Source organism: Ranitomeya variabilis, chromosome 1 (genome assembly GCF_051348905.1).
Source record: "Ranitomeya variabilis isolate aRanVar5 chromosome 1, aRanVar5.hap1, whole genome shotgun sequence".
NCBI classification, from domain to species: domain Eukaryota; kingdom Metazoa; phylum Chordata; class Amphibia; order Anura; family Dendrobatidae; genus Ranitomeya; species Ranitomeya variabilis.
Genome location: NC_135232.1, coordinates 170,486,413 through 170,502,931, shown reverse-complemented (window position 1 = coordinate 170,502,931; position 16,519 = coordinate 170,486,413).

Sequence of the window (16,519 nt, the reverse complement as noted above, 5' to 3'; positions counted from 1 at the left end):
TTTTCTAGGTTTTTGTTGATGATGACACCTAAGTAAGGGATTTCTTCTCTGCACCAATTAAATGATACAGAGGTGTTTAAACGTTGAATTTCTTTTTGGCTAACGTGTATGGGTAGGATGTTGGACTTTGAGTTGTTGATCTTGAATCTAGAAAGGGCCGAGAAAGTCTCTAATTCATTGAGAGTTTCTAGTGTGGAGGATACCGGGTTTGTGAGAGTCAGGATAATATCGTCCGCAAACAAGCTGATCTTGTGCTGGCGCTTGTTTGCGGGTATTCCAGTTATATAAGGGTTTTGTCTGATATGCTCCACCAGGGGTTCTAGTGCCAGATTGAAGAGTAGGGGGGAGAGGGGACAGCCCTGTCTCGTGCCGTTGCCGATGGGGAAAGCGTCCGAGATATGGTTGTTGCTGATAACTCTTGCCGTGGGACACTTGTAGAGTGTCATGAATGTGGAGACAAGGTTATTGTTGAAGCCAAATTTAATTAGGGTCTGTTTGAGGAATAGCCAGTCGATGCGGTCGAAGGCTTTCTCGGCGTCTAGGGATATAAGTACTGTTGGTGATCTAGTAAGGTTTGTAAGTTTGATGGAATTCAGAATTCTTCTTGTGGCGTCAGCGGGTTGTCTATTTTTGACAAACCCCATTTGATCGTTCGCTACAAGGTTAGGTAGGATATCACTGAGCCTGTTGGCAAGAATTTTTGAAAAGATCTTAATGTCTGTGTTCAACAGGGAGATCGGTCTGTAATTATTGGGGGATGTGGGGTCACCTGTTTGTTTGGGGATTAGAATGATAGATGCCTCCAGCATTTCTTTTGGGAAGGATCCTATTTTGGCGGCGTGGTTAAACAGCTCTGTTAGATGGGGGGCAAGGATTTTGCTGAAGGCTTTGTAGTAAGCATTATTGAAGCCATCTGGCCCAGGAGATTTGTGGGGTTTAAGGTGGTTTATGGTATCCTCTACCTCTGGGATGGAGAAGGGAGCGGAAAGTGATTCAGTTTCTTCTTTCGTTAAGGATGGCAGATTAATGTTGGCGAGGTATGTTCTGATGTCTAGTTCTTTTGGGGGAGAGGAGGTAGGATCTGAATTTAAGTTATAGAGTTTGGAATAGTATTTGGAAAACTCATTTGCTATGTCTTGGGGGTGAGTTAGTGGAGTGCCATCTGTTAGGGAGGAGATTCTGTTTATTTTGTTTTGGGTCCTTAGTTTTTTAATTCTGTTGGCCATGTATCTGGTGGGTTTGTTCAGGGACGAATAGACCTTGAATTTAGAGGAGTTGAGGGCGGCTTCATAGGGAGAAAATATTAAGGACCTAAGTTCCTGTCTTAGGGAAAGAAGGTCGGATTGCATCTTAGGTGAGGGGGAGGGGAGGCCTATTAAGGTATTTTCGAGTGTGCGAATAGATTTTTGTAAATTCAAAGTTTTTTCCCTTTTTTCCCTTTTTATTTTGGCGGAAATATTCATTATAGTGCCTCTGATAACGGCTTTATGGGCGCACCAGTTATTAGGAGGGTTGGTTGCTTCTGCGGAATTTTCCTTGAAATAGTTGGTTAAAGTATTCTGGATTGTGGCAATATGGATGGAATCATGGAGGATATGAGAGTTGCATTTCCATAATTTAACATTTTTTAAGGAAGGGCCAATCAGTATTTCACCACTAACGGGGGAGTGGTCCGATAGCGTTCTGTCGCCTATGGATACTTTTTTAAATTTGTCCAGGGAAAAAATGTCAGATAGGATCAAGTCGATCCTGGATGCCGAATGGTGGGCTGAGGAGAAGTGAGAGAACTCCTTGGAGGAGGAGTTCAGGCATCTGAAGATATCATAAAGTTCATTTCTGCCCAGCCACCAATTTAAGTTGTCTGAATTAGGTCTAGAGTTTGATGAGGAATCTAGGATTCTGTCTGGGGTGATATTGAAGTCTCCCAGGAGAATCAAGGTGCCTCTCTTGACTTCATTTATCTTTTTCAGCGTTTTAGAAAGGAATCTAATCTGATTTTTGTTTGGAGCATACAAATTCGCTAGAGTGCATGTCTGACCATTAATGGTACAAATTAAGATGTGATACCTGCCTCCAGTATCAGCATGTTCCTCAAGAGCCTCGAAGGGGACAGAGTTCCTGATCAGAGTGATCACCCCAGCTTTTTTACTTGAGTTGCAGGCCTCAAAGATATGAGGGAAACTGCGGTGACTAAAGTAGGGGTGATTCCCTGCCAAGAACTTCGTCTCTTGGATGCAGGCAATGTCTGCCTGGGATTTAAGTAGTTCTCTCCACAGAGTGTGCCTCTTTTGGGGGCTATTTAGCCCTCTAATGTTATATGTTAGGATTTTGAATGACATTGTATTATACCCCAGAAGATGAAGATGAAGAAGGTATCACTAGAATCTGGGGGGTAATGGTAACCTGAAAAGGAAAGATTAGTGTTGAAACAAGTAAGGTTATAACCTATAGACTACAGAGATCTTTCTTCTTGAGAGGTTCTTGAGCCAACGGTTCTTGGGTGAAACCTTAAAGATAAAATAACACAGTAGAATAAAACAGTAACTGCACAAGTAGGTCAACAGAACTACCTGGAAATAGAAAAGAGGGGGTTACTGAAAGTGAACGGGAATAGGGGAGATGTCCCATCTAGAATTAAGAGGGAGACCCCACAATTGGATAACAGAAAAAAGTAGGCCAGCTGAGTGATAGGATGGAAGTAGTTCAACGGTTAAGTGACTTGACGAAGTTTAGGCCATCCTCGACAGAGTGGATCGGAATGATTCTTCCCCGATGTGGAATTAATAATTTTAACGGGAAGCCCCATTTATAGATTATTCCTTTTTCCCTGAGGATTGAAGTCACAGGTCTAAATTCTCTGCGGCCTTCTAGGGTTTCCTTTGAGAAATCTGGGAAGATTTTTAAATCTCCATAGGGCTCTGGAAATGTTCTTTTTTCCTTAAGATAGTTGAGAATGGACTCTTTGGTTTTAAAGAAGTGGAGTTTTAGAATGGTGTCTCTAGGTAGATCCGCAGACACTTTGGGGGGTTTGGGCAGCCGGTGGGCCCTGTCAATCGTGAGGTCAAGGTCTGAGAGGTCTGGCAGAGCTGCTTTGAAGATATTTTTGAGGTGAGAAGACAGCTGGTCTTGGGGTATGTCCTCTGATATGCCTCTAATTTTTAGGTTATTTCGCCTGCCTCTATCTTCGAGGTCTGCCAATTTAGATCGCAGGTGTTTCATTTCAAAGTTGATCCTATCCAGCTCGTCAAAAGAGATAGACGACCTATGTTCCAGTTTATTCAGCCTCTCCTCATGTCTGGACAGTTGTTTGTCTATCTTGTCGATTTTATCACAATATTTTTGGAAATTTAAGTCCATTTCATTTTTCATTGTATTTACCAGGGAGTTTATTTTATCGTCCATTATGTTTTTTATTTTATTTATTAGATCCTCTTGGTCTGGTTGGCTTTGGCCTGTAACGTGTGTGTGTGAGTATGAGCCTGCCGAATTGGCGCCCCTGTTGGGTTCTGGATCGTCATATTTTGTTTTACTTTTTTGTGGGGATTGATTGGGGGATGTGTCACTAGAAACAACATCCTCCTCCGCTTCTGCATATTTCTCATTCGTGGCTCCTGGGTTAGATCTCTTTAAGCTGGCAGAGGAGTCCATTTTTGTAGGAGAGAATTTATCAAAGGATTTGTTGTTGGACCTATAGTCCATTGAATGAGGCGTGTCTCTCCTGGGGGATCTAGATCTGCGCCTGGGTGAGGAGAAGGAGCTAGGTCTGGATTTCTCTAGGTCCCTGCGACTCAGAGATTTGTCCTGTTTTTGGCTGTAGAGTGGTTTTTTTGGAGTGGGAGGGTTAATTCTCCCTTTAGATTTTGTGTTATTCATGGTAGCGGTTAATGGATGCTGACAGAGCAGATTTTAATGGGTGTTGATCAATTAGTGCTATGCCTCACAGTTAAGTCTTATGTGGCTAAGGTTAAGAGAGTGTTTTACTCTTGTCCAAAAGTAGATATTCTGTGAGGGCTGTGAGAGGGGGGCGTTTCTGGTTTTGTTAACCTTTCAGAAGAGGGAGGTTTAATTACAGTGTGCCTTTTACAGTGAGAGTAAGAGCGTTGTTTTACAGACTCTGCTCTCTGTTGTCAGTTTTGTAGGGCGCTTGGGATGGAGCCGGCGTAGTGGTTCCTACAGGGAGCGGCCGGAACTACTTCCCATAGGCTTTTATTGAGGAAGCCTGGAGATTTAATAAAAGATGTTTCAATTCCTTTTCCTCAGGTGGATGAATTAGGGGGGCGATATAGGAAGAGCGTTAAAGAGTTAATTCCCCCTTTTTTTTTTTTCCTTTTTCTTTCACCGCGATTTCACGGTAATGTGAGTGATTGTTAGGGGACTACTTTTTTAGGGTAGGCCTCCGAGAATCGCTGCTTTGGAGCCGGGGGCTCGATTTTTCCAGACCACTGACCTTGCGGTTGGTTGGAGTGGGAAGCTTGTTGCGCTTAGTCTCCTGAAGTGAAGATCTGGCAGGGGAGGAGTCTGCCTCTTCACTGCCGTGCAGGGCCTTCCTGTTCACTAGGCCTGATGGACTCCAGAGGCCTACTCCGGCTGGAGCTGTTCTGGGGTACAGAGATGAGGAGAAAGTTGGTTGGAGGGGTTCCTCATGGTATCAGGGGATGATGAAGGGGGATTATGTGACAAGGGGCCTCCAAAATATGCTGTAGAAGTCGCGTATAGGGATTTTTCCCCTGGAGCTCCCTCTTCACACGTCTGCCTCCATAGACGTCCGAAGCCACGCCCCATCTGGGCGGATTTTTGATGCGGATTTTCATGTGTTTTTTTCATGTGGATCTGTATGTGTTTTTTGAAGCTAACTAAAGATCTACTATTTAACAAAAAAAAGAATTGTGATGTCATTTCTGGTCCAATCTCTTCATTTACATACCCCATTGAAGAATAATGTTTACACACACAGATAGATTGATAGATAGATAGATAGATACTGTAGATAGATAATAGATAGATAGATACATAGGTAATAGATGATAGATAGATTGATGATAGATAAATAGATACTGTAGATAGATGATAGATAATAGATAGATAATAGATGATAGATAAATAGATAGATAGATGATAGATAGATAATACCAAGCTCGATGTTTAGTAATGAACATAATATAATGGTACATTAAGAGTTAAATATAGACATATACACACACACAAAAACAAATCCGCGTTAGGGTATGTTTCCACGGTCCGGATATGCAGCGCTTTGGACGCAGCAGATACCCGCTCCGTCCAAAGCGCTGCCGGCTTTTGTACGTGTGGTGATTCCGCATGTTCTCATTGAACCGTGCGCAATCACCACATCCTATACTATAGGCTGTAATTTATCTTGCGGAGACTGAGTGTCTTCGCAAGATAAATAGACTTGCTGTGGTCTATAAAGATGCGCCGCATGTGCATATACGCAGGTCTGCCACCTGCGTCTTTGAACGCTTAGTGGAGATGGGATTTCATAAAATCCCCTCCAATATGCTGTAACCTCTGGCTGCTATACACTGTGTTCCAAATTATTATGCACAAAGAGTTTAGGAGTGATAAGGTTAGAATTTTTTTGGTTTGTCATTTAAACTCATTGATGGTGATGTGTGTCAGGGCTCTTTATATCACTGAAAGCAATTGCAGATACCTGTGCAAATTAGTTTGGCAGGTGTGTCCAAATAAAGGCAAGACTACTTAAGAAGGCTGTTCCACATTATTAAGCAGCCTACATTTTTGGCTAAAATGACAAAGAAAAAGGATGTGTCGGCTGCTGAGAAGCAACAAATTGTGGAGTATTTAGGTCAAGGCATGACTACAATCAACATTGCCAAGACACTTCATCGTGATCATCGCACAACCAAGAAGTATATAGCTGATTCCCAGCACACACGTGTGCGTGCTGATAAGGAAAAATTGAGGACCCTTTCCAACAGGCAATTGCGTAAGGTTAAAAGAGCAGCTGCAAAAATGCCTGGTCATAGCAGCAGACAAGTTTTTGAAGCTGCTGGTGCCTCCAACATCCCCAGAACAACAAGATGCAGGGTCCTTCAGAGGTGCATAAGCCATCCTGTCGACCACCTCTATCCACTGCACAAGAGCAGAAACAACTCCAGTGGGCCAAACGATACATGAAGACTGACTTCCAAACTGTTTTGTTCACCAATGAGTACCGTGCAACACTCGATGGTCCAGATGGATGGAGTGGAGGATGGCTGGTTGATGGACACCCCATGAAAACACGGCTAAGGCACCAACAAGGAGGTGGAGTAATGTTTTGGGCTGGAATCATGGGGAGAGAGATTGTCGGCCCCTTTATGATCCCTGAAGGGGTAAAGATGAACTCCATAATCTATGTGGAGTTTCTAAAAACACTTCCTGCCATAGTTCAAGAGGAAGAACCGTGATTTCCGCAGCAAGATCATTTTCATGCATGATAATGCACCATCTCATGCTGTGAAAAACACATCTGCATCTTTGGCTGCTATGGGCATAAAAGAGGACAAACTTATGGTGTGGCCACCATCTTCCCCTGGCCTCAACCCCATTGAGAACCTCTGGAGCATCATCAAAAGGAGTGTCTATGATGGCGGGAGGCAGTTCACATCTAAGCAAGAGCTCTGGGAGGGTATTCTGTCCACATGCAAAACAATTGAAGCAGAAACCATCCAAAAACTGACAAATTCAATGGACAAGAGAGTTCAGAAGCTTCTTTCGAACAAGGGGTCCTATGTGCAAATGTAACATCACCTAGAATAAAGTTTTCACTTGAAAACTGTTTGATTTCATTTTGTAATAAGCTGATGCTTATAACTTCACAATTGACCATTTCTTTGATCAAAATAAAATAAAAAAGTTTGAAAACTCTGCTGTGCATAATAATTTGGAACATGCATTTTGAGTGTTTATTTTTTTTTTAAAGATACTGTTTTCATAGGCAGTTTGTTCCAAAACATTGCGATTATACTAGAATAGTAGATGACTGGAAAATAACAATGACTGCAATTCAGATAGGTAATTTAGAGAAAATATGAGGAAATATTATTTGCATAATAATTTGGAACACAGTGTAGATTGGATGCTGCGGCTATATGCAGCGTCCAATCCGCAGCGTTTCCTGACCATGGAAACATACCCTAAGGCTGGGGTCATACTTGCAAGAAACTTGCGTGAGTCTCTTGCATCAATTTCCGGCACTGCCACCAGCACTTGGACTGGAGCGTTCAGCTGCATAGAAATACATGCAGCTGCACACTCCAGTCTCGATGGCCGGTGGCAGTGCCAGGTATTGAGGTATGAGACTCGTGCGAGTTTCTCGCAAGTGTGACCCCGGCTTTAACCCCTTCATGACCTTGGGATTTTTCGTTTTTCCATGTTGGTTTTCACTCCCCTCCTTCCCAGAGCCATAACTTTTTTATTTTTCCGTCAATTTGGCCATGTGAGGGCTTATTTTTTGCGGGACGAGTTGTACTTTTGAACGACATCATTGGTTTTACCATGACGTGTACTATAAAACGGGAAAAAAATTCCAAGTGCGGTGAAATTGCAAAAAAAGTGCAATCCCACACTTGTTTTTTGCTTGGCTTTTTTGCTAGGTTCACTAAATGCTAAAAATGACCTGCCATTATGATTCTCCAGGTCACTACGAGTTCATAGACACCTAACATGACTAGGTTATTTTTTACCTAAGTGGTGAAAAAAAATTCCAAACTTTGCTTAAAAAAAAAAAAATTTGCGCCATTTTCCGATACTCGTAGCATCTCCATTTTTCATGATCTGGGGTCGGTTGAGGGCTTATTTTTTGCATGCCGAGCTGGCGTTTTTAATGATAGCATTTTGGTGCAGATACGTTATTTTGATCGCCCGTTATTGCATTTTAATGCAATGTCGCGGCAACCAAAAAAACGTAATTCTGGCGTTTCAAATTTTTTTCTTGCTCCGCTGTTTAGCGATCAGGTTAATGCTTTTTTTTTATTGATAGATCGGGCGATTCTGAACGCGGCGATACCAAATATGTGTAGGTTTGATTTTTTTTTTATTGATTTATTTTGATTGGGGCGAAAGGGGGGTGATTTAAACTTTTATATATTTTTTTTTTTTTCACATTTTTTTTAACTTTTTTTTTTACTTTTGCCATGCTTCAATAGCCTCCATGGGAGGCTAGAAGCAGGCACAGCACGATCGACTCTGCTACATAGCAGCGATCTGATGTTCGCTGCTATGTAGCAGAAAATCAGGTGTGCTGTGAGCGCCGACCACAGGGTGGCGCTCACAGCTGCCGGGGATCTGTAACTATAGATGTCTCAAGGACCTCTATGGTTACCATTCAGAAGCATCTCCGACCTCCGATCATGTGATGGGGGTCGGCGATGCCGTCATTTCCGGCCGCCCGGCTGGATGTGGTAGTTAAATGCCGCTGTCTGCGTTTGACAGCGGCATTTAACTAGTTAATAGGCGCGGCAGATCGCGATTCTGCCCGCGCCTATTGCGGGCACATGTCAGCTGTTCAAAACAGCTGACATGTTCCGGCTTTGATGCGGGCTCACTGCCGACGCCCGCATTAAAGATGCGCTTCTGACCTCGGACGTATTATCCCGTCCGAGGTCAGAAAGGGGTTAAACTCAATATCTGTTTACATTTTTTTTTTTTTTTAAACGGAAAAAAAAATTGTGTGGGCTCCCGCGCAATTTTCAAAACCAGCAGAGGCAAAGCCAGCGACCGGGGGCAGATGTTTATAGCCTGGGAAGGGGGTAATACCCATGGAGCTTCCCAGGCTATTGATATCAGCTCACAGCTGTATATTTAGCCTTTACTGGCTATTAAAATAGGTGAGTCCCCCAAAAAGATGTGGGGTTCCCCATAATTAATAACCAGCAAAGGCTATGCAGACAGCTGCGGGCTGATATTAATAGCCTAGAAAGGGGCCATGGATATTGGCCCCCTGGCTACAAACAGCAGCTCTCAGCTGCCCCAGAATTGGCGCATCTTACAGATTCTGGCACTTAACCTCGCTCTTCCCACTTGCCCTGTAGTGGTGGCAAGTGGGGTTATAGTTGCGGGGTTGATGTCACCTTTGTATTGTAAGGTCACATCAATCCCGGCTTAGTAATGGAGAAGCGTCAATAAGACACCTATCCATTACTAATCTTATAGTTGTTACATGATATATAAAGACACAGCCAGAACAAAGTCTTTTAATGAAATAAAACACAGTTTCCCATCTTTATTATACGCCTAATTCCTGCGACGCCCTCAATCTCCTGCAAAAAAAATAAATAAATAAACCAACACAAATATTCCCTGTTCCGCCGTAGTCCATTTAATAATGAGTGTCCCATGACAATCTCCCCTATAGAGCTTTCACATCAGGAGATGTGACTGCTCTATAGGCCTCTCGCAATGCACTGGCAGGAGATAATCGCTCCTGTAGTGCCTCACTGAAGAGCTCACCGGCATTCGGGCTCTCACTTTATGGCTCCACTGTGTGAGAATTTTCTCACACAGCGTTGCCGGTGACAGCATGAACTCAGGTGACCTCTCTCACCTGCGGAGGATAAGCCTATTTCTGCTGCAGCTGGGGAAAGCTAAAGGACCCACTAAATCGATGGCAACCCTCTGAAAGGGTTCACCTATCAAGGGCATGGATTGGAGCTAGGCACGACAGGGTGCTCCCCCCATCCGTTGACAAATCGGACAAGAGGCTCGGTATTTCCACACCTCTTGGGCAAAAGAAACTACACAGTAGTGGAGCCCAAGTCTTTCTCACCCCCATGTGCCCAGCTGCAAGAACATCATTGTTCCAAGCGCAGGAGTTGGGGCCAATAATGCTGAGGCACCAAGAGCTGGTAAACATGGGTCCAGGGTTCCTCTGGGCATGATGTGGGCTTTTCCCTATATTTCAGTTGATTCTTCCATCCATACACCTCTCCCTGATTTGTTTCCCCAGGCCGAGCGGCCATACTGCGGGCAGATTCTAGGGTGGGGTCCATGAGTTGGGCTTCCCTAAACTCTTTGTGATCTGTCTCCCCTCAGTCAATAGCAACAGTCTGGTCAAGTGTCCTCACTGCTGTCAGCTCAGAGGGTTTTGATGGAGGCTTGGAGTGTCGGCTATCCACATCAGGGTGTTTCTTTGCTTGGTTTTGCGTGATGACAGCAACAAATTGGCTGGACAGTCCTTGTCCGAAGTCATTCCCCTAAATAACAGGTGTGGGGAGGCCGTCTATGAGTTCCACTTTGAACTCTCCCTGGTTGGTGCCCCAATGCAGCTGCACACAGGCTAGAGGGATGTCTGAGCGCTGACCTCTAGCCAAGGAGATGGTCGCTTGGCAACTTGGCAAATAGTGTTCAGGTGGGACAATACCTGGGATGACCAGTGTGATGGAGGACCCAGTGTACAAAAGTCCCTGGGCCTGGATATCACCGACCTTGACTGGCTGAATGTGGCATAGGAGGTTGGCTGGTGTAGGCTGGCCAACCCGCTGTGTAGTATAGACAGGATATATCACTGTTGCTGGTGTATCCTGGGAATAGCATCCCTCGTGTTGGCAGATGTTGACCGGCTGAGCTGGCATTCAGGCTCAAGGCATGGGGCCCCGGCCCTGGGAACAATCTTTGGCAATGTGTCCAACGTGCCCACATGTATAGCAGCGCCGCGAGTTGGGCAATTCACGGGTACTGATGGTAACCTTTGGTCCTGGTTGTTGGTCAAATCTTTGGTTGAAGGGTCATCTTGGATCGCGGGGCATATCAGGTCTCCAGCAGGGTCGGTTAGCTATAAATTCGTCAACCAATCAGCTGCTTACTCTAGAACTCGGGCTTTTGTTCTGCTACCCACTCTCGAATTTCTGGGGCCATCTTCTTCAAAAGTTGCTCAAGCACTATCACGTCCCGAAGGACAGCAACAGAATGGGCAGCACTACCATCAAGCCAGCGATTGCAGTGTCTCCGGAGTTGACTACCAAATTCTACATAGGAGACCCCCTGGCGAGACAATGTCCGGAACTTGGTGCGATACCTCTCAGGGGTGATGGTAAAAAGTGCCAGCAGGGTGTCCTTAACCCCTTTCTGATCTCAGACGGGATAGTACGTCCGAGGTCAAATCCCCCGCTTTGATGCAGGGCTCCGGCGGTGAGCCCGCATCAAAGCCGGGAAATGTCAGCTGTTTTGAACAGCTGACATGTGCCCGCAATAAACTAGTTAACTAGTTAAAAGCCGCTGTCACACACTGACATCGGCATTTAACCCCTTCCCGACATGTGACGTAATAGTACGTCACATGTCGGGACCCCCGCTTTGATGTGCGCTCCGGCGGTGAGCGCACATCAAAGTCGCGACATGTCAGCTGTTTTTTACAGCTGACATGTGCGCGCAATAGCGGCGGGTGAAATCGCGATCACCCGCCGCTATTAACTAGTTAAATGCCGCTGTCAAACTCAGACAGCGGCATTTAACTACCGCATCCGGCCGTGCGGCCGGATATGAGCGCATCGCCGACCCCCGTCACATGATCGGGGGTCGGCGATGCTTGTGCATTGTAACCATAGAGGTCCTGGAGACCTCTATGGTTACTGATCGCCGGTGGCTGTGAGCGCCCCCCTGTGGTCGGCGCTCACAGCACACCTGCATTTTAGCTACATAACAGCGATCTGATGATCGCTGTTATGTAGCAGAGCCGATCGGGCTGTGCCTGCTTCTAGCCTCCCATGGAGGCTATAGAAGCATGGTAAAAGTTAAAAAAAAAAGTAAAAAAAAATGTGAAAAAAATAAAAAAAATATAAAAGTTTAAATCACCCCCCTTTCGCCCCAATCAAAATAAATCAATAAAAAAAAAGCCCAACCTACACATATTTGGTATCGCCGTGTTCAGAATCGCCCGATCTATCAATAAAAAAAAAGCATTAACCTGATCGCTAAACGGCGTAATGAAAAAAAAAATCGAAACGCCAGATTTACGTTTTTTTGGTCGCCACGACATTGCATTAAAATGCAATAACGGGCGATCAAAAGAACGTATCTGCACCGAAATGCTATCATTAAAAATGCCAGCTCGGCACGCAAAAAATAAGCCCTCACCCGACCCCAGATCACGAAAAATGGAGACGCTACGGGTATCGGAAAATGGCGCAATTTTATTTATTTATTTTTTTGCAAAGTTTGGAATTTTTTTTCACCACTTAGGTAAAAAAGAACCTAGTCATGTTTGGTGTCTATGAACTCGTACTGACCTGGAGAATCATAATGGCAGGTCAGTTTTAGCATTTAGTGAACCTAGCAAAATAGGCAAGCAAAAAACAAGTGTGGGATTGCACTTTTTTTGCAATTTCACTGCACTTGGAATTTTTTTCCCGTTTTCTAGTACACGACATGGTAAAACCAATGATGTCGTTCAAAAGTACAACTCGTCCCGCAAAAAATGAGCCCTCACATGGCCAAATTGACAGAAAAATAAAAAAGTTATGGCTCTGGGAAGGAGGGGAGCGAAAAACGAAAACGGAAAAACGGAAAAAGCTCCGGGGGTGAAGGGGTTAACCAGCGCATCGCCGACCCCCGTCACATGATCGGGGGTCAGCGGTGCAGCAGGATAGTAACCATAGAGGTCCTTGAGACCTCTATGGCTACTGATCCCCGGCAGCTGTGAGCGCCACCCTGTGTTCAGCGCTCATATCAAACCTGTTATTAAGCTACATAGCAGCAATCTGATGATCGCTGCTATGTAGCAGAGCCGATCGAGATGTGCCAGCTTCTAGCCTCCCATGGAGGCTATTGAAGCATGGCAAAAGTTAAAAAAAAAGTAAAATAAAATGTGAAAAAAATAAAAAATATATAAAAGTTTAAATCACCCCTTTCGCCCCATTCAAAATAAATCAATAAAAAAATCAAACCTACACATATTTGGTATCGCCGTGTTCAGAATCGCCTGATCTATCAGTAAAAAAAAAGGATTAACCTGATCGCTAAACAGCGTAGCGAGAAAAAATTTTGAAACGCCAGAATTATGTTTTTTTGGTCACCGCAACATTACATTAAAATGCAATAACGGACGATCAAAAGAACGTATCTGCACCAAAATGATATAATTAAAAACGCCAGCTCGGCATGCAAAAAATAAGCCCTCACCTGACCCCAGATCATGAAAAATGGAGATGCTACGGGTATCGGAAAATGGCACAATTTTTATTTTTAGCAAAGTTTGGAATTTTTTTTCACCACTTAGATAAAAGAGAACCTAGCCAAACAAAAAACAAGTGTGGGATTGCACTTTTTTTGCAATTTCACTGCACTTGGAATTTTTTCCCCCTTTTCTAGTACACAGCATGCTAAAACCAATGATGTCGTTCAAAAGTACAACTTGTTTTGCAAAAAATAAGCCCTCACATGGCCATATTGACCGAAAAATAAAAAAGTTATGGCTCTGGGAAGGAGGGGAGCGAAAACCGAACACGGAAAAACTGAAAATCCCAAGGTCATGAAGGGGTTAATAGTTCCATAATCCTGGCAGTATTGAGGCCCAAATGACTGCGCAGCATTCTGTGCCCGACCAGTCAAACTAGTCCACAGGTATTTAGCCCAGTCAGCTATGGGCACCTGGTGCATCAGCAATAAAGTCTCAAATCTTGCAGATGTTCATCGACTTCGGTGTTGGACTCATTAAACACTGGCACATCTCTGTAGCGGAGTCGCGTTCCTTGTTCGGGGATTACCATGGGTTTAGAGTCCGATGCCGGCTGTAGGTGTACTGGAACTCCCAAAACTGATTCCATAACACATGCTCTTTCACCACTTGAGGCTCCAGGTCCCAATGCAACCAACAACGCCTGGGTTCGGGCTGCAGGTGACTGGGTATATTACAGACCGGCACAGGGTCCTGGCTCTGGCAATTCCTCTGGGTCCATCTCAGCAGAGTTTTCATCCTCCTCCATAATGTTCTGGGAATCCCAACGAACTAATTCCTTGATCAAATCCCCGACCAAGTGTCCGTGGTCTGGTATTCAATCCGTCAAAGCTGGCACAGCTCCTGTAGTTTTTGTTTCTTGTTACGGCTATACATCCACTCTGGTCCTCTTCCCAAGGCTGAGTTGGTGGGGTTGGACATGGTGGTGTCTGAAACCTACTGTGTATGCCTCATCAATGGTCTGCTGGGTCTGTCTGTATGCCTCCCTGGTTGTGAAGCCCAGGATGGTGTCTATGAACACCAGTCCCCTGCGGTTCCCCCGGGCTGAGTAGTGTCCCACTTGCTGCCACCAATTGTAGAGAAACGGGGTCAGTGGGTGCTCTCGTCTGCTGGTCCAGCTGCCTTTAGCAAGACTGTATGGACCAGGGCTCATACCACTGAACGCCTGCTATATCTCTCAGTGGGCAATACACTACAAAGACAACACAGGGTTAGTGTAAAACAGTGTAATAGGATTACCAGTTTGAATAGGACCTGTTTGTGTATTAATATAGTCACCAACAATGTATATGACTGGGATCTCGGCTGTGCAGTCATGTTAATGCTAGCACTCTGGAAAATTTCCCAAAAAGGTGAGTGTCCCTTTTTTGCATTAACTCGGTCAAAAAGGTTCACTACCACTGGCAAATACTATAGTAACAAATGGCAACTTCTGTGTGTTATTAAGGAGCAACATTCTATAACAGTCAAATGAGTGATCCTACTCACAGAAAAGTTAAAGGGGTACTCCTATCACAACCATTTATGACATACTGAGGGGATTATACAAAAATAGGTACTGTATCTCTTACCACTAACTTATATAAAAAATACTTAGCCTGCAGCCTCATGTTTTTTATATGGAAACAAAACTTCTTGATGACGTTTGTCCCATAATTTATAGATAGAGGCTTCATCTCATAAGTTATTTATAACACACCAGCATTTTCTGCAGTGTTATAGAAATGTTCTTTTAACCGTTGTGAAATTGTAAGGGCATGAAAAATAATCTGTTTAGTACTGTGGGAGTTAATCACCACCTACATCCTGGTAAGCACGGAGATTTGAAGGGCATGTGACTCATCAATTTGGTCACATTAATCAAAAATCTAAATGAAAAACAAAAAAATATATGTAAAATATGTATTGCACTAAGTTGCAAGTAACCACTGTTGCCAAGGCACAAGTAACTAAAGCAGAGCATTAGTCATTTTGTTCAAAAATAAATGACATGTCAAATGACCTCTCTTACCTGCATACGTTGACTAGCAAATCACACGGTAAAAGTGTTTCAAATACGCAAATGATCAAGAACAGCCTTTAAATAAAGATGGAAAAACATATTCCACTAACTAACCAGCTTACATTTCTGTGGATCTGCGAAAAAAGAAAATTATGATTTTTCACCCCGTCTACCGAAGCCTGTTTTCAACTTCTTGACCAGGCCAAATTTTACAATTCTGACCAGTGTCACTTTATGTGGAAATAACTCTGGAATGCTTCAACGAATCTCAGTGACTGTGATTTTGTTCTTTTCATGACACATTGTACTTTAATTAGTGGTAAATTTAGGTGGAAATTTTTGTCTTTGATTATGAATATATTGGAATTTTGATGAAAATTTTGCCATGTTAAACTTTAATCTTTGTTAAACTTTCAGTTTTTATATTCTTAAACCAGTTAGTCATGCTGTATAAAATAATCTATTCAAAACATTTCCCAAATGTGTACTTTAACTCCTTAATGACCATTTTTTCGTTTTCATTTTTTGCTCACCTCCTTCCCAGAGCCATAACTTTTTTATTATTCCGTCAATATGGCCATGTGAGAGCTTATTTTTTGCGGGACAAGTTGTATTTTGAATGACATCATTGGTTTTAGCATGTCATGTACTCGAAAATGGCAAAAAAATTCCAAGTGCGGTGAAATTGCAAAAAAATGCAATCCCACACTAGTTTTTTTGGCTTTTGGCTTTTTTTGCTAGGTTCACTAAATGCTAAAATTGACCTGCCATTTTCATTCCCCAGGTCATTACGAGTTCATAGACACCAAACATGTCTAGGTTCTTTTTATCTAAGTGGTAAAGAAAAATTTGAAACTTTGCAAAAAAAAAATTGCGCTACCTGTAGCGTCTCCATTTTTCGTGATCTTGGGTTGGATGAGGGTTTATTTTTTGCATGCCGAGCTGACATTTTTAATGATACCATCAGGTTAATCCTTTTTTAATTGATAGATCGGGCGATTCTGAATGCGGCGATACCAAATATGTGTATACTTGATTTAAGGGGTGATTTCAACTTTTATATTTTTTATTTTTTTCATATTTTTTAAAACATTTTGTTTTTTTTACTTTTGCCATGCTTCAATAGCCTTCATGGGAGGCTAGAAGCTGGCACAACTCAATTGCCTCTGCTACATAGAGACGATGAACAAATCGCCTATATGTAGGAGAATTACAGACTTGCTATGAGCGCCGGCCACAGGGTGGCACTCACAACAATCCGGCATCAACAACCATAGAGGTCTCAAGGAGACCTCTCTGGTTGTCATGATCACGCATCGCTG